The 15,885-nt window shown below is 45.9% G+C and overlaps 1 protein-coding gene across 3 annotated transcripts in view; it reads right to left on the bottom strand.

Moving 5' to 3' along the window:
- The window catches only part of PTPN3 (protein tyrosine phosphatase non-receptor type 3), a 109,289-nt gene that overhangs the window by 77,616 nt on the left and 15,788 nt on the right, over positions 1-15,885 (bottom strand). Inside the window, exon 1 of one of the 3 annotated variants that reach the window (XM_082657155.1) lies at positions 6,479-6,578. The exons of 1 other annotated variant lie outside the window; for it this stretch is intronic. The gene's annotated coding sequence lies outside the window, so the exon portion shown is untranslated. Of the gene's footprint in view, positions 1-6,350; positions 6,457-6,478; positions 6,579-15,885 lie in introns of those variants that run through there. One more of the 3 variants, XM_082657156.1, reaches the window with a different exon arrangement.

Genomic DNA, 15,885 nt, shown 5'->3' with positions numbered 1-15,885 from the left:
TCCCAGAAAGTTGGAAAAAGCAAAACTTGAATTTGCCATGAGCCTACAACTACTTACATAGCATTTATGTCATACTTACAACTATTTACTTAGCATTTACACTGCATTATAATTAATCTAGAGATGATTTAAAGTATGTGCATAGGTTATATGCAAATACTATGCCACTATATATAAGGGACTTAAGCATCCTTAGATTTTCGTGTCCAAGGTTGGCAGGGGGGCGGGGCCTGGAACCAAGCCCCTTCAGATAACTGAGGGACAACTGTATAGGTTCCGCAAAATCTGAGCCATTCAGAGGGTATACGTGCAAGACTTGGGCAGTTGCTCAGAGCAGCTAAAACTGAGAGCAAATCACATCACAACCTGGACAGAAAAAAAACCAAGGGTGATTTCAAACAGGAGCCTCCAAATGAAAGTCACGTGGGCTGACACGGCAAAGGCAGGGCTGATTTTCACGCTGCTCTCACCTGAGCAGCTCTGTGTCCAGTGCCAGCATGTGTACCCGTGGGAACTTACTAACTTAACCAGGGTTAATGGTGTTCCCAGTGAGATCCTGTAGCCATCTGCTGACAGACTCAAGTAGACCAGCAACCCAGAAGAGACCTACTTTTTCCTCCTCACATGATCACTGATTGTTACATAAAGGGCTTGGGACCCAACAACATCATAATTTGGTTATTTCACATCATAATTTGGTTATTTCATGAAAGTTGCAGAAACTTTCTCCCCACAATTATTCCCAAAGCAAACCTGAATGAAAGCGAGCCTGACGCTGCATGACCACATAATTGAGTCATGTGGTGTTTTCCGATTGTCTTGAAATTTTATCTTAAACAATCCGGTCAGGACAATGGATGATGACTAACAAGCCCTGTTTCCTGTACCGTGGCAATTAGGGAACTTGAGGTTTCTATGGCTTCCTTTATAAGCCTCTTAATTCTAAACAAAGCTACAACCCAACCAGGAACACACTGGCCTCTCCAACCACAGATGATTTCATCTGCAGCTGATGCACTTTACAACGTGGAAGTCCAGCTGGTTCTTTGCGTTAAGAAACAAACAAACAAACAAACACAGCAGTTACAGCTTTAGAATCTGTTTTGCACAATAACAAGAGGCTCTACTGTGACTGTAGTTTTTAACAAAGATTATACTTGCAAAACATTACAGACCTAGGCAATATCTCAGTGCAATGGGATGGTGGGAGCCCACTACATGCCACGAGCCACAGGATCACCATGTGTAAATACCTACACAGTGTGACACATACCACTCAATAGAAAGCATTTTTAAACAATCTGCTGTGTACTGACTTATGATTTTAAATCCATGCTGTGAAAGCTTGTTTCAGACAAAATGTGGTTTGAACTTGTTTGGAATAGCCTGTTTTGATGAACTGGCTTTGAAGTTGGCTATTAGGACTTTCTTATCCAACTCTCGGACCTGTGGTGGACAGGACCATCATGTCACTGACACTGCAGTAACAGCTTGGTGGCCATCACATGGTGGACTAAACACGAAGAGGTTGACCAGCAACTCAAGAGTGTTCGGCCTGGGCAAAGCTACTCTTCGCTGATCTAAATAGCTCTCCAAAGGTCTTGAGACACCTGCTCCTGCCAGGCCCAGGCTACTTTTGGTCAACAGCGATGTTAAACAGTGCAGCAGTCTCAGGAAGAAAAGGGACATCTGTTCCTGCCTTGGCGAGGCTACTCCTCATAGGCAGTGGTGCCAGCCACGTAACGGTTCCTGGAATAATAACCTTCGGACCAGTCCACCCTGCCTGGCAACACTGGTGCAATCGCCCATAAGCTACATGCCCCAGAGGTGAGGGACCTAAACCAGCAGCTTTTGGTTGGAAGGATGAACTCTACGAGAACCACCTCCTAGAAAGGGACATCTCAACTAAACTTGGGATTTTTCTTTCATCTCCCCATTGCCTGGAACAACAGTGTAATCACTGTGCCGTTGGTTTGCAGTATGTTCTTTCTTTCTTGGCTTATTAAGAGACATCATCCGTATGAATGAAAAAACGTTGCTTGCCCTATCAGTGAACAAAGGATGTTGCAGCCATCAAGCCACTACAGCTGCCCCTGAAGGCGAGCCCTGAGGGAACTCAGGATGGAGGCAAACGGGGCTGCCCACTGCCAGGCCCTCAGCCACTGCAGCCACCCTCAACGGGTGCACCCAATGGTTAGGGAACTCTGGATGGGAAAGAACTGGATACTGGCCCTAAAGAGCTAAGGTGCACATCAAAGGAATGGTTTCAATGAGCCCGGACTCTTGCATCTTCCCATACATAGAAAAGCGCTAAATTCCTTAATTTGAGATATCTGGTTTTCTTTAATGAACAGTTTGAAGTTCCGAATACTTGGTCACTGCTGAAAAAACTCCCTATATATCCTGCTCCTCCCTTACCTCTTCAGAACAGTCCCTCAGGGCTATCTGAGAGGCTGCCTGCTGGGCTCGAAGTCCTCAGAAAGTCTGCCAAATAAAACATAATGCTCAACTTTTAGGTTGTGCATATTTTTTTCAGTCAACATCCTGTATGCTATTGGCTTGTGACCTATTAAAAATTATAATTCCCACAGTGAACACATGATAAATAAATTATCCATAAAGACAGCCTCAGTCTCTGAGCATAATTTGCCCAAACTAACAAACAAACAAAAACAATGCTAAGCTTCCAGTGCCATCAGGTGCTGACTGTAGATTCTGGATTTTGTAGCGCAATCCTGATTTCAAATACTTACAGATATTCTGTACTAGTGTTTCTCGCAGTTGTTGTAGATGTGCTACACCTGTCAGCTACTTTACCAACTCAATGGACCCTGAAGCAGGAGCCCATTGCCCGGGGCATGGGTGCCCTCCTGGTCAGGGTTGGCTCACAAGGCTTCTATCACTTGCCCTGGAGCCCGAGACAGGGAGGAAGTGATGCTTTGTATCCTGAGGGTCTACAGGCTGACCTGGGGACCTTTGTTTTTTTCACAAGCCAATGAACCACAGGCAGGAAGAAGGGAGAGTAGTAGTCTTCTCCACTGGAGAAGAAAGTCAGAAAGCAACCCAACTCCATTTTGATCATTTCAAAAAGAAGTGTTAACGTTATTTCATACCCTTGTTTTTAAGAATAAGAGCTAGATCTCTAACTCAAGAGTGCAAAAGTTTCAGTTAGGAAAAAAAGAAAAGACAACAAAAAGAAGAAAGCAGTCCTGATTTTAAAACACCTGATGTGTGAGCAGACCACACAAATGAGCCACAGCTGGCTCCCTACGGGAATCAACCTGAACCATCCTCAAGCTGACCTAGGCCAATGCTACCACCTAGTGACCACCAGAGGAACACACTTCACCTCCTAGCATGACTTTCTGCTTTCCTCCCTCTTCCTCAAGGGAAACACGGATAGTTATGCTTTCTCGTTTATCATCCGCGTGTCAGCTCATTTTAAAAGTCTCCCAGAATATATAAGGCCTTCTCTGTCTCCCAATTCCCTCCCTTTCCGTAGTGAACTCAGGAGAGCGTGCTTCCCCTTTTCTGGCTATTTATGAGCCCCAACGGATGTCTGATCAGCAGAAGACTGATCTCTAGATGGAAAAGTAATAAACATTCATATACCATCAGCCATGCTAGGCGGCGGACTCAGATTATGAGCTTCTCAAATACCAGTATGTAACGTATTTAAGATAAATGTTTTATTTGTTTAGCTGCTAATACCAATATTGCTTCCTCCTCCTTTTCGCTGTAAACACAGCAGCTGGGCTGCATCACGGGCTAACCGAGTCTGGGCTGGGGTGGGGCCAGCAGGGGCCTTAATAATCACTCGCATCACTCCCGACCACGCCGCATACCGACAGGAAAACCACCACTTTCCAGTGCTTGGCCGCACCTCCCACGAGGCCAGCTTCTAAGTTCCAATCTGTTCTTAACCTGGGCCTAAGTGTTCCTTACACCCTGCTGAAGTAAGTAATTAGGGCGTATTCCCTCCTAAAGATAAAACTTACAAACACCTGGATGGGGATTTATCATTTATCAAGCACTAGATCAAGATTAGATCAAACTGCAAGAATGTATACTTAATATTTAAGTTGCTGAAACAGAAACAGTGATTAAAAGGAGACTCTTTTTAACCAGAGACTTAAATTAAACTTTAGTGTACTTAAGAATCATCTGGGGAGCTTGTTAAAATACAGATTCTTGGGCTTCCCTGGTGGCGCAGTGGTTGAGAATCCGCCTGCCGATGCAAGGAACCTGAGTTCGTGCCCCGGTCCGGGAAGATCCCACATGCCGCGGAGCGGTTGGGCCCATGAGCCATGGCTGCTGAGCCTGCGCGTCTGGAGCCTGTGCTCCGCAACGGGAGAGGCCACAACAGTGAGAGGCCGTCGTACCGCAAAAAAAAAAAAAAAAAAAATACAGATTCTTGGGTACCACCCACAGAGATTCTGGTTTAGTAAGAACCCAGGAGACTGCATTTTAAAACTTGCAAAATTTTTTGAGCTTAGAGAAAAGCTGCAAGAAAAATGAAACTCCTGTACATCCCCACTGGCCTGGATTCAACTTAACATTTTGTCACATATGCTTTCTCTCTCTCCCCTGCACATACACACACCACACCCCCAAAGCTTTCTAATGAACACTTGAAAGTTGTAGATATCATGCCCCTTTACCTCTAAATATTTTAGCAGGTATCTCCCAGGAACAAGGACATTTCATAACCACAGTACAATTATCAAATTGAGGAAATTTAACATCAATAAAGCACTTATAGTCCATGCTAAAATTTTGAAAATTGTTCTGATGATGTCCCTTTATTTCTTTCCTCTTGATCCAAGATCCCAACCAGGACCTTGCCTTGCTTTAGTTGTCAGGTAGAAACTGCATCTGTAATAAGCATCCCAAGGGGACACTGATGCAGGGTGTCTGAGCACCAAGGCAGTGGAAAATTCTTAATCAGATACTTCCTTTCAGTTTTGACCATCTGTGCTTAGAGTCAGGGGCTTGGTTAGGTCAGCACCCCATGTCAGTTTTCCCGTCTATATTACAAGTCGCTTCCCAGAGCCAAAGAGGGTTGTCTATAGCTTAGCTGCCCCATCACTCAGTCTGGGGAAGCACTTCCTTAAGGCAATGTTGAAATAACAGACTCCAGTCTATATGCTGGTGCTGGAATTAGTGCTGTGGTCATAACAGAGGAAGAAAGCAACATGAAAATAAATTCAGTTCAGAAAGGATTCTATCATGTGATATTTTCTAACCAGACGTCTCCCTTTGTTCAAATTAGTTCACGTCTCTCACAGACAGCAATTCTTAACAATTCATAATATCCAAGTTATAAAAAAAGACCAGACTGCCTTCTGTTATGCACACTCTCATAAGTGGGTGACAGTCAACTACCACTGTCTTAAGGAAGAAGAGAAAAAGGTATACATGCATTTTGTATGATTAGCTTTGCAAATGTTAATAAAACTCACTCCAACTAATTAAAAACCGGTGATTTTAGTTCATCTGTGACATGCCCATATCTTAAAAAAACGATTTCACTTTATTAATTTTACATTATGTGCAGTTGATAATCATATTACCATACAACTGGTACATGGAATTTAATATTCACCATGACTATAATTTTTGTAAATTTATCAACACTACCTTCTGCCATTTTTTTCCTCGCTTACTTGGCTTTAATTTCCAAAGTACAACACTGCATAATAATACAAAGATAAATACACTAACTTATTTTAAAAACTAGTTTAGAATGTAAACATAATCACTACTGAATACTTACTAAATTAGAAAAATCTATTCATTAAGGGAGGCATTTTCATGTTGCTAATTCAATGGTAAAGCCAATAAACTAATTTGTCCTGGGCCTATACACCGAAGAAATTTTAAATAACATCTTTAAAGCTTTAAGCCTGCTAATTAATACAATAATCACAGCTGACAATGGAAGTACTGGTGCACAAGACTTATTTTTAATTTGGGTATGCATATATAAAAGTATTTAATGCCTTTTATTTAGAAAAAATGCTTCCATGAATGCATTCATGAGTTTTTAACTCTGACTTCACATTATTCACCGCATGGGAGAAAATGCTCACACAAGTCTCCTTAACCCCACAGCTTAATACCCAAATTATCCTGCAATTATTAATCCTTCTTTTTCTAGTTCAGTTTTATTTTTTAATTGAAGTATAGTTGATTTACAATGTTGTGCTAGTTTCAGGTGTACAGCACAGTGATTCAGTAATACATATATATATACACACACACACATATACACACACACACACACACACACACATTCTTTTTCAGGTTCTTTTCTCATATAGGTTATTACAAAAATTGAGTAGAGTTACCTGTGCTATATATACAGTAGGTCCTTGTTGTTTATTTTATATATAGCAGTGTATATATGTTAATCCCAACCTCCTAATTTAGCCCTCCCCCACCCCTGCGATTATTAATCCTAATACTCCAGAAGTACCATGTTGGGATCAAATCCTTTACTCCATAGAGCCGGTAACTTGCCCAGGGAGTGGACCTCCAACCGGTAGCCCCTGAGAAGCAGGGTGGGGTAATCTGTAGGATCAGTTGTGTTCCAATGAGACCTGTAATTAGCGCCCTTATTCTCGTACAACTTCAAAATGTCAAATAGTTTTCTTATTATGGAGTTGGGTTTATTTATAGGCTCGACACCATGACACTTGCAAAACTAACCAAAGAAAAGTTATACTTGATACCGGGAGGATAACAAGAAGTAGTTTTAAGCTCCCTGAAGGGCAAGACTAAGAATGCTGTGGGAGCTGCAGGCATTTCGGGACAGAGGTGATGTTGCTATAAAGAGAAACCAACCTCTGACGACGACCCGCGAGCTGAGTGTCCAGGGCTGTGATGAGAAGCCGCCTAGCACCTCAAACACAGGGTTTGCTCCTAGGCGACCAGAGAATACGTTCGACCTGTGAGGACGTTAAATGACGTCATCACATTCTTTCCTTTCCTCTTTCTTGAAGTACCACCGAGGAAAAATGCACAAATCCCAAGTGTGAGAGTGCTGCTCTCAAGAAGGCTGGAGCAGCTGCCTCACACCCCTTCCAAACATGATGCCCCTCCCGGGGACCAGTCTCCCAAATGTTAACACCATTTTCATGAGATTTTTTAAATGAGATTTTTAGAAGTTTAAAGAAAATGTTTAGGGAAAGGTTACCATGGTGTAGTGTTAAACCACGTATCTCACAGGACCCAAGCCTTCTGCAGCCGCCTCTCCACGCACGTGGACGCTTCACTGGGGAGAAATGAGAAGGGCTGTGTCCCAGTCTCCCCACCCCGAGCATGTCTGAACAGTGACTGGTCAACTCCCCCGTTACGTACCACATCAGTGAACCCAGAAACTTCAGAGGCCAGCAAGCCCGCCTCTTGCTGGAAGAAGAGAGGGGACATCTGCCAGCTGTTGAGGGGCTGAACCAAACCACGCTGGGGGAGAAGACTTGTGGGACCTACCACCAGACAAGCTGTCAACAGCCTCCAAGCCAAATCCCTGCATGGGACTAGGACCACAGTTTCACAGACCCATCCATCTTGTTTATGATTCCTTCCAGCTTTTGTTATTACTTCGGCAGGAGTTCCGTACCTTTTACTCACTCAGTATTTACTTACTGGGCACCTGCTCTGGGCCAGGCCGAGGGAGTAGGGTGAGGGAAGGCACAGATGCCTGGAGTTTCGAGTTCTAAGGGGGATGAAAGCCCAGGGTGCCAGGGGAACAGCAGGAAGGCTCCCGACCCAAGCCAGGCAGGCTGGGGTGGGTGGCGGGACCAGCACACAAAGGCTCCATGGGGAAGCCTGCAGGATAAAGGGAAACTAGCCGGGTAGAAGCAGTGGCAGTCCAGAAACTGCACACTACATGTGCAAAGGCCAGGAGGGGAAATACACGCACGTTTTAGGAACCCCACAGAAACAGATTTATTAGTCAGAGTGTCTGAGGAATAACTGAAATCCTAGAGAAATCTGAGGGAGGAGACTAGGTTCTTCAAATATCCAGGATGTCACACAGAAGGGGAATTAGGATATGGTGTGAGGCTGTGGGAAGGTCAGCCTCAGTGGAATCAAGCAGAAATGTGGACTGGAACCCCAGCTTACACTTACCAGCTGTGTGAACTTAACAGAGATCACTCACCCTCCCCGAGACTCAGTGTCCTTATCTATAGAAAGGTGGAAATTCTGTTTTCCAAGGTTGTTTTAAGCACTGAAGGTAACATATGTGCATACTAACTGGCACTAGCAGGGCCCGATCAACGGTACTTATTACTACCACCAAGATTAGACTGACTGTTTCAGACCCCAAGGGTTCAATAGGTGGAAGATGGAAGGAAAAAACAAAACAAAACAAAAAAACCAGAAGGAAGACCTTTTGAACACTCAGGGCTGCACAAATACGAAAGGGACTGCCTTGGGAGAGAGGGAGCTCCCCGTCACTAGAGGTGATCAAGCAGAGGAGGTGGATATGGCCCTTGGTGAGTAAGTTGCAGAGGGCAGGCTGGCACTGGAAGGGGTAGGAGAGATGAGCTTCCAGCTTCCAGGACCAAGATTCTATTATGACTTCTGTTTCGACAGTGCCAAAACCCACTCAAAGTGGCACTGTCCAAAACTGGATTTCTTAAATGGATTTCTCATGGGAAATAATTCTAAATGGATACCTCCATCTTGGGAAAAAAACTAAAATGGCCCATCAAACTATGAAGTAGAGGGTAAAACAATATGAAGACAAAAAGCAGTATGTAAAGCTAAAATATTGAGCAGTTTCTACCTAAAATTAAGCAACCCGTCTCTTCTCATTCTCCCTTTGAATAGTTCCACTGGGCCCCAAACAGACTGGAAAACAGGATAGAATAAATTTACTCTTACAGGGACATGAATCCAGTTGCATCAACTTTACAAAAATACTGTGCTAATATTTGCCTTTGGGGCACAGACACACCCATTTGGGTGTCAGTCCATAATATTTCTATCTTAGGCTCCAGCCCCCACCCCTTTACAGCCAAAAGCAGCAGGAGCCTTCAGAAAAGAAAACAGCCAAAGTCACTTTGAAAGGTTTGAGATGTGCTAATCGCAGCACATCCCAGCCAAGAAGCTGGAATCTCACAACTGGACCTTCCTGCCAGCTCTGCTCTTGCCAAGGAGTCTGAAGCCAGCAGCAGCCTGGCCAGAGAAACCCAATCCTCACCACCAGCAGCCCTCACCATAATTTTATCTCAAGGAAGCACAGAAAAATACTCCCCCCCCCCACCCCCGCGCCAGCACCGCCCTATTTGTCTGTAATCAGCGAAGTGACCTGGGAAGTTACTACTCCATTTCTTTTTAGCTCGGTTTCCCAGCTTAGAGCCCTCTAAGTCGCCTTCCAGCTTTAAAATCCTCTGCCTGTAAAGTTTTAATCCGAGGGGCCATCTCAGGTTATATTAGGTACAGTGACCCTACTGGTTGCCGGCAGGTCTAGAGACCAAGATAAAAACGTATTTTTACGTAGCCTAGTCTGATTTCCAGGGCTTTGACTTGGAGGTGGGCGGGGGTGGGAATGGGGTCAGAAAATTAATTAAAAGAAACCACATTAACTCCAAAAAAAAAGAAAGAAAGAAAAGACTTATAAAGGCGTGCCAAAATGCTAATCAGAATAGTATTTAGGAATAATGAAATGAAAATAATATATCTTATTGCTGCCTTTATTTATTTGTACTGAGACCTTCCACATGCTGGGAGCTGGGAATACAGACATACAACCCATTCTTTAATCTCAAGAAGTCCTCAAGCCACTTGACCAGGGACACCACTGCCTGGGGGCCCTGGGTGGCCAGGGGTCTCAGCAGGCCAGGGCCGACTGGAGGTCTGAAGGAATAAACCAGACTTGGGTTCCAGTCTCTGCTCTGCCTCTCCCAAGCTGATAGGACCCTGGACAAATTAACTTTCAAAGTCTGTTTCATCATCTGTAAGTAATTCTGAGGAGCGGCAATCTCGTCTCTAACCCCGTGGAGTCCCTGGCCCACGGCAGACACGTAATACCAGCTACTCTGAGGACTGCCCCTGCATGACGGCCCCTCCCACCCCCCTCCGTCTTAGTCCCTGGGCCGTTCCCATTCCCAGGCTTCCTATCCTGGGGTGCAACCAAGGTTCCTACAGCTGTCCGCACTTCACAGAAGGTAGATGAGACTCAGAGAACCCTGCCCAAGTCACACAGTCAGCCGCCAAACGGGGTGAGGGTCCCAAGCTCAGTTCAGGGCATCACACACCTCCCCACTGAGCTCCCCGTCCTGCATGACCGGAGGAAGGTGAACTACAGGTGATTCACTGGAGGGAAAAGGCTCCACTTAATCACTATTGTTTCTGCAATTTACTGACTCCAGGTATGTTCTTACCCTTTGAGATAATCTTCATCAACCCTCCCCACAGCTCGCATTTTGGTAAATTTCCTCTTAGGGAGGAAATGGTCCAGAAAAACCCTTTTTGCCTTTAACTCTGCAACATCAGAAACCTGAGTAATGACCGGGTATTTATTACCATCTTCCCTCTGTTCTAAAATGACAACAGGTGTTTCAGAAGAGTTATTTTAAAGGAACAGTACATCCAAAGTACCCTTTGATTGTGAAGATCGTGATTTCAGAGAAGTTAAAACATGGAACACGAATCTTTCAGAATTGTGGAAACATAGTAAGTGACTTCCTCTCACTTCTACAAAAGGCGTAGGCTGGAGTGAGTGCACGGACCGTCTAAAGGCCCTTCCAGCTCGACAAGCAGCCACCCTGAGTTAATTATTAACCGCGGGAGAGCAGGGTGGGCCACCTCATTTCCTGAGGCCAGGCCCTGGGTTTGGCCTGGGCCTCTCCTACCCCGTGACTAACAGCTCTCCTTCCAGGGAGATCCCGAGAGTGGCCGGCCAGCCCCCTTCCACGGCACCTACCTCCAAGGATCTCAGAACTTGGAGGACTCCTGATGCAGGCCCAGGCGCACTGCAGCCCCCAGGAGACTGGGTTTCTCAATGAACTTGAGCTCAACCAGACCCTTGCCCGCTCACTTTTGGGGCACACATGTTGGCTCCAAGCAACAGATCTCATGGGGGCAGCCACGAGGTGGGGGGAAGTGATAAATGGGGGCGGGGGGGGCAGCTAGATCCTGAGTGTGGCAGGAGAGTGGGTCTCCAGGAGGATCCAGGACCACCTCACAACATCCAAACCTTGAAGTTCTTTCATACGGCGAAGGGAAGTGCTTGGGCAGCGCAGAACCTACCTACCTACCTCCATGGCTGTGAAAAAAACAAGTTGGCTCTGAGCACCGGAAGGCAGCTAACCCTGGAGGGAAGGAGAAGCGGGCGGCTCAGCAGACCAGCTGCTACGACACACTCATGTCACATAACACCAACAGCGCTGTCTTGTTTCGGGAGGGTTTTAGTTTGCTTTTTACGCTGTACTCGTCATGTCTATATAATCATACAGCCTACTCTTTCCCATCATTGCCCAATGAAACATTTGTCCAGGTATTTCAAACACTTCACTGGCATTTTTTGTTACAGTTTTATAGTATTCCACCAAGTGGAACCATAACCATGGCTAGGTGCTCAGATGACTTCTAATTAGGAGGGCTCAGACTTCCAAAAAGGACCCACAGTAAACGAGAGTAGGGAAGAAGGAGCAAGTGATCAAGGGCAGGCATGAATGTCAGGAAGTTGGGCCCAGATGAGCCCTGCTTTAGGGAGGAAAAAAACCCCCAGCCACCAAAGATGCATGGCCACAGGGTGACAGGAAGTGGCTAGACCACCAACCTGACAAAAAAAGGCAGAACAGATGAGCAGATAATTAATGATAATTTGGGCAAAACCAACAGATTTACTGTTGTCTTTTCTACCAGGTAGAACAATCCTTTTACACTGGGAAGGATGGAATGAAAGGGGACGGGAAGGCATCTCCTGACCACCCATGACCCACCAGAGACTACACGTGTCATCTCGTCCAGCTCTCACATCAGAAGAGGGATTCAGGCTAAAGACAGCAAGGATCATGCCCGAGGTGACCCGGCACAGAGCGGAACCCAGACCCAGTGGCTCCTGACAAAGTTGTACTCCCCCCAGACACAGCACTACCTGCTCTGGTCTTTTTTTTAAACTGTGGTTAAACAGAACATAAAATTTGCCGCTTCAACCATTTTTAAGTGTACAATTCAGTGGCATTAATTATATTCACGATGTTATGCAACCAACACCACGATCTATTCCCCGAACTCTTCCATTACTCCAAACAGGAACTCTGCACCCATGAAGCAATAATTCCCTACTCCCTCCCCCAACCTCTGGCAACCTCTAATCTACTTTCTATGAATTTGCCTATTCTAGGTATTTCATAAGTGGGCTTAGCATAATGTTTAAGGTTCATCCGTGCTGTAGCATGTATAAGAACTGCATTCCTGTTCAAGGCTGAATAATATTCCATTGTATGGAGAGACCACATTTTGTTTATCCATTCATCTGTGGACACTTGAGCTGGTTCCACCATTTGGCTGTTGTAAATAGTGCTGCAATGACATTTCTGTCTAAACATCTACTTTTGGGTATATACCTAGGAGTGGAATTGCCGGGTCATACAGGAATTCTATGTTTGGCCTTTTGAAGGGCCACCAAACTGCTTTCTACAGAGGCTGCACCATTTTACATTCCTACTAGCCATATAAGAGGGTTCCAATTTCTCCACATCCTTACCTATACTTTTGATAATAGCCATCCTAATAGATGTCACGTGATAGCTCACTGTGGTTTTAATTTGCATTTTCCTAATGACTACTGATGTTAAGCAACTTTTCATGTGCTTATTGGCCATTTGTAGATCTTCAGAGAAATGTCTATTCAAGTCCTCTGCCCATTTGGAAATTGGGTTGTTTATCTTAATTTGGATTAGTTATAGGAGTTCATTATATATTCTTAATGTTAAACCTTTACCAGATAGGATTTGCAAATATTTTCTCCCATTATGTAGGCTGTCTTTTCACTTTTTTGATGTCTTTAGAGACACAAAGGTTTTTAATTTTGATGAAGTCAATTTATCTATTTTTCTTTTGTTGCTTGTGCTTTGGTGTCATATCCAGGAATCCACTGCTAACTCCAAGGTCATGAAGGTTTATCCCTGTTTTTTCTCAAGAGTTCCATGGCTTTAGCTCTTATATTTAGGGCACTGATCCATTTTGACTTAATTTTTGTTTATGGCAAGAGGTAGGAGGCACCCTGGTCTTTCTGACCAGGGTCCCTCCCCACCATGAACCTCTGGCAGAGCTAGCATTGCTGCACTAGACTGTGAACTTCATGAAGGCAGGGTCTGGGTCTTTTAAAGACCACGACCCGGTGCCTGGTACCCAGCAGGTGCTCAATAATTAACTGTGGGATAAATGGACAGTTGAGTGGATAAACCACTTGGTGGGGGGGAGTACCCTCCATCCCCCACCTGCTTCTCGTCACTACTATAAGACCACCCACAGCTGGCTGAAAGACTTATCTGTAACAAAGTAAACCTGATCGGCCATCCATACTAAGAAGTAAATACGTATCAACAATTGCACTTACATACTCTTATTAGTTCAACTAAAACAATCCAAGATCTAACCAGCACTTAACTGAGAACAGGACAGAGGGTCTCAGCCCTGGAAAGCTCAATACGCCCTTACCAGTTTCCTAGTTCAAGTCCTTCATCGCACAGAGGAGGAAACCAAAGGGCTGACGGAGCCAGTGACTTCCCAAAGCCTGGGCTTCCACTCCCAGAGCTTTCCCACCAAACACAGGCCTGCGTGATCACCCACTGGAAATCCAAGAAAGGCACCAGGTTAGCCTCAACTGTTCCAGATGGTCCTCTGGCTCCAAAACCTGCCAATGGAAAAATGAACTCCGGGTCCTGGATCTCATTCTGCTACACGAGGGCCCCCTCACTGTCTGCCTCCCGTAGCACGTCACCTGCTCACTCTCTGCTCCAGCCACATTGCCCCTGCCCTGTACCCAGTTGTTACAAGCTCGTTCCCACCTCCGGTGTTCGCAGTTGCTGTTCCCTCTGCTTGGAACTCCCTTCTCTCAGACATCCTCCACCTGGCTCGCTCTAAGTGTCTTAGAGCGAGCCAGGTGTCTTATCAGTGAGGCCGTCCAGACCTCTCACTGCGCCCTTCTCCTTAGCGTTTATCACCGCTAGACATATCAAGTATGTTCACTGACTGTTTCCTCCCAATTCCCACGTTCCTACCTCACACTAGAATGGAAGTTCCTTAAAGGCAGGGACTTTGTTGTTAACTGCTGTGCCCCTAGCACCCGGAGCAGTGCCTAGCAAGCCTGAGTATCTGCGAATGACATGGATAAAAGGACAAAATGGGAGCATCACACTCAGTACTTCCATGTCCCTAAGCGTGACAGTGGGGAAGGCAGGCAGCTCCAGACCCGCGCGTGAGCACTGCCTGAACCCCGCGGCCACAGAGCGCTGCCTGTCCCGGGCTCCTGGGCAGGCAGAGCTGGGACATCACGTGCCATCAAACTTCCCACACGTCCCAGCCAAGCCCAAGATGCCGGCAGCCGCTACGGTGCTGGCCTGGCCACAGAAAATGGAGTCTCTCCTCACAGGCACTTAATAAATGCTTGTGAGATACACACACATGCACTGAGTGAACAGCTAGTGTGCACAAGGCTGACACCTGCACTCCTAGAAGGCTCGTGTCAGCACTCCTAACAGCATATCATTCCAACAATGCTGGGAGGTGGTTTGACCAGTAATTCCATTTCTAGGAACCTACTGTCAGGATACATCCATACATGAAAGTTTTATTTGCAAAGATCTTCCTCCAGAGACATAACATTGAAAATTACACCAAAAAAGCCAATTTCCAAGTTTAGACGGCCAGTTAAGTAAATCATAAAACAGCCACGGATATCCATGAAGACTTCATAATGACATGGAAAACGTTAGAATATTAAGTAAAAAAGGCTGGTTACAAAAGTGTACCTACAGTGTGACCACAACTATAAGTCATTGTATAAAGTATGAAGGAACTCACAAGACCGTGGAAACTGTTAGTCTGTCTATTCTTTCAAATTTTCTGTAGTGCCTAAGTTTTCCATGAGCAAGAAAGAGTTCAAAAATCAAACTGATAGAACTTAAAATGCTGTCACCCGATACCTCATTCGAGCCGAGGGTGTGTAACTGCTTAAACCTCCCTCCCGTGACACCTGGTCACCTCCTCGCCCCTTTCTGCCTTCACCTGACCCTGCTTCTTCCTCTTCCTCCCGCTTGCCCCCAGCGCCTGGTACCCGCAGCCCTCCCCACCCTGCCCCAGCCCTGGCCCCGCTGCCATACCTGTCACTCCTCCCCCAGAAACCCCGCTCCCAGGCTGGGCTGCCCCACCTGACACTCCCCTGGCCCACGGACCCACGTTGTAGCCTGACTCCTCTGCCTCCCAGCTGTGTGACTGTGGGCAAGTTGCTGAACCTCTCTGAGACTCCATTTCCTTCTCAGCAAAATAAGGTTGACCCCAACTCACAGGGGTCTGAGGTTCAGGGAGTTAGACCCCCGCCTCAGGGGGCCCTTCCTTCCATGGCTGAGGTTCAACATGCCAACAGCTGTGTCTCTAGCCCCTGCCACACAATGGGCCTCAACCTGCTGGCTCCACCCAGCCTTGGGAAGCGCTGCTTATGGCACGCCGATGCACAGGGAGAGATTTCTTAATCCTCCATTTGCATAAATCTGGACACCTGCCCTCTCCTGAAGGAAGTGGAAAATCAGGTTTGCTCTGGGTTCCTGGATCAAACCAGTGGTTTCTTGGCTGAAATTCCCATCCTCCCGTTGAAGCCTCCACCACTCCAGAAAACCCACAGCCCATCTCTCACAACGGATGCCC

This window comes from Grampus griseus (assembly GCF_964374135.1).
Source record: "Grampus griseus genome assembly, chromosome: 6".
Taxonomy (NCBI): domain Eukaryota; kingdom Metazoa; phylum Chordata; class Mammalia; order Artiodactyla; family Delphinidae; genus Grampus; species Grampus griseus.
The sequence above is the reverse complement of the archived record's forward strand: the minus strand, read 5'-3'. Positions and strand labels throughout refer to the sequence as shown.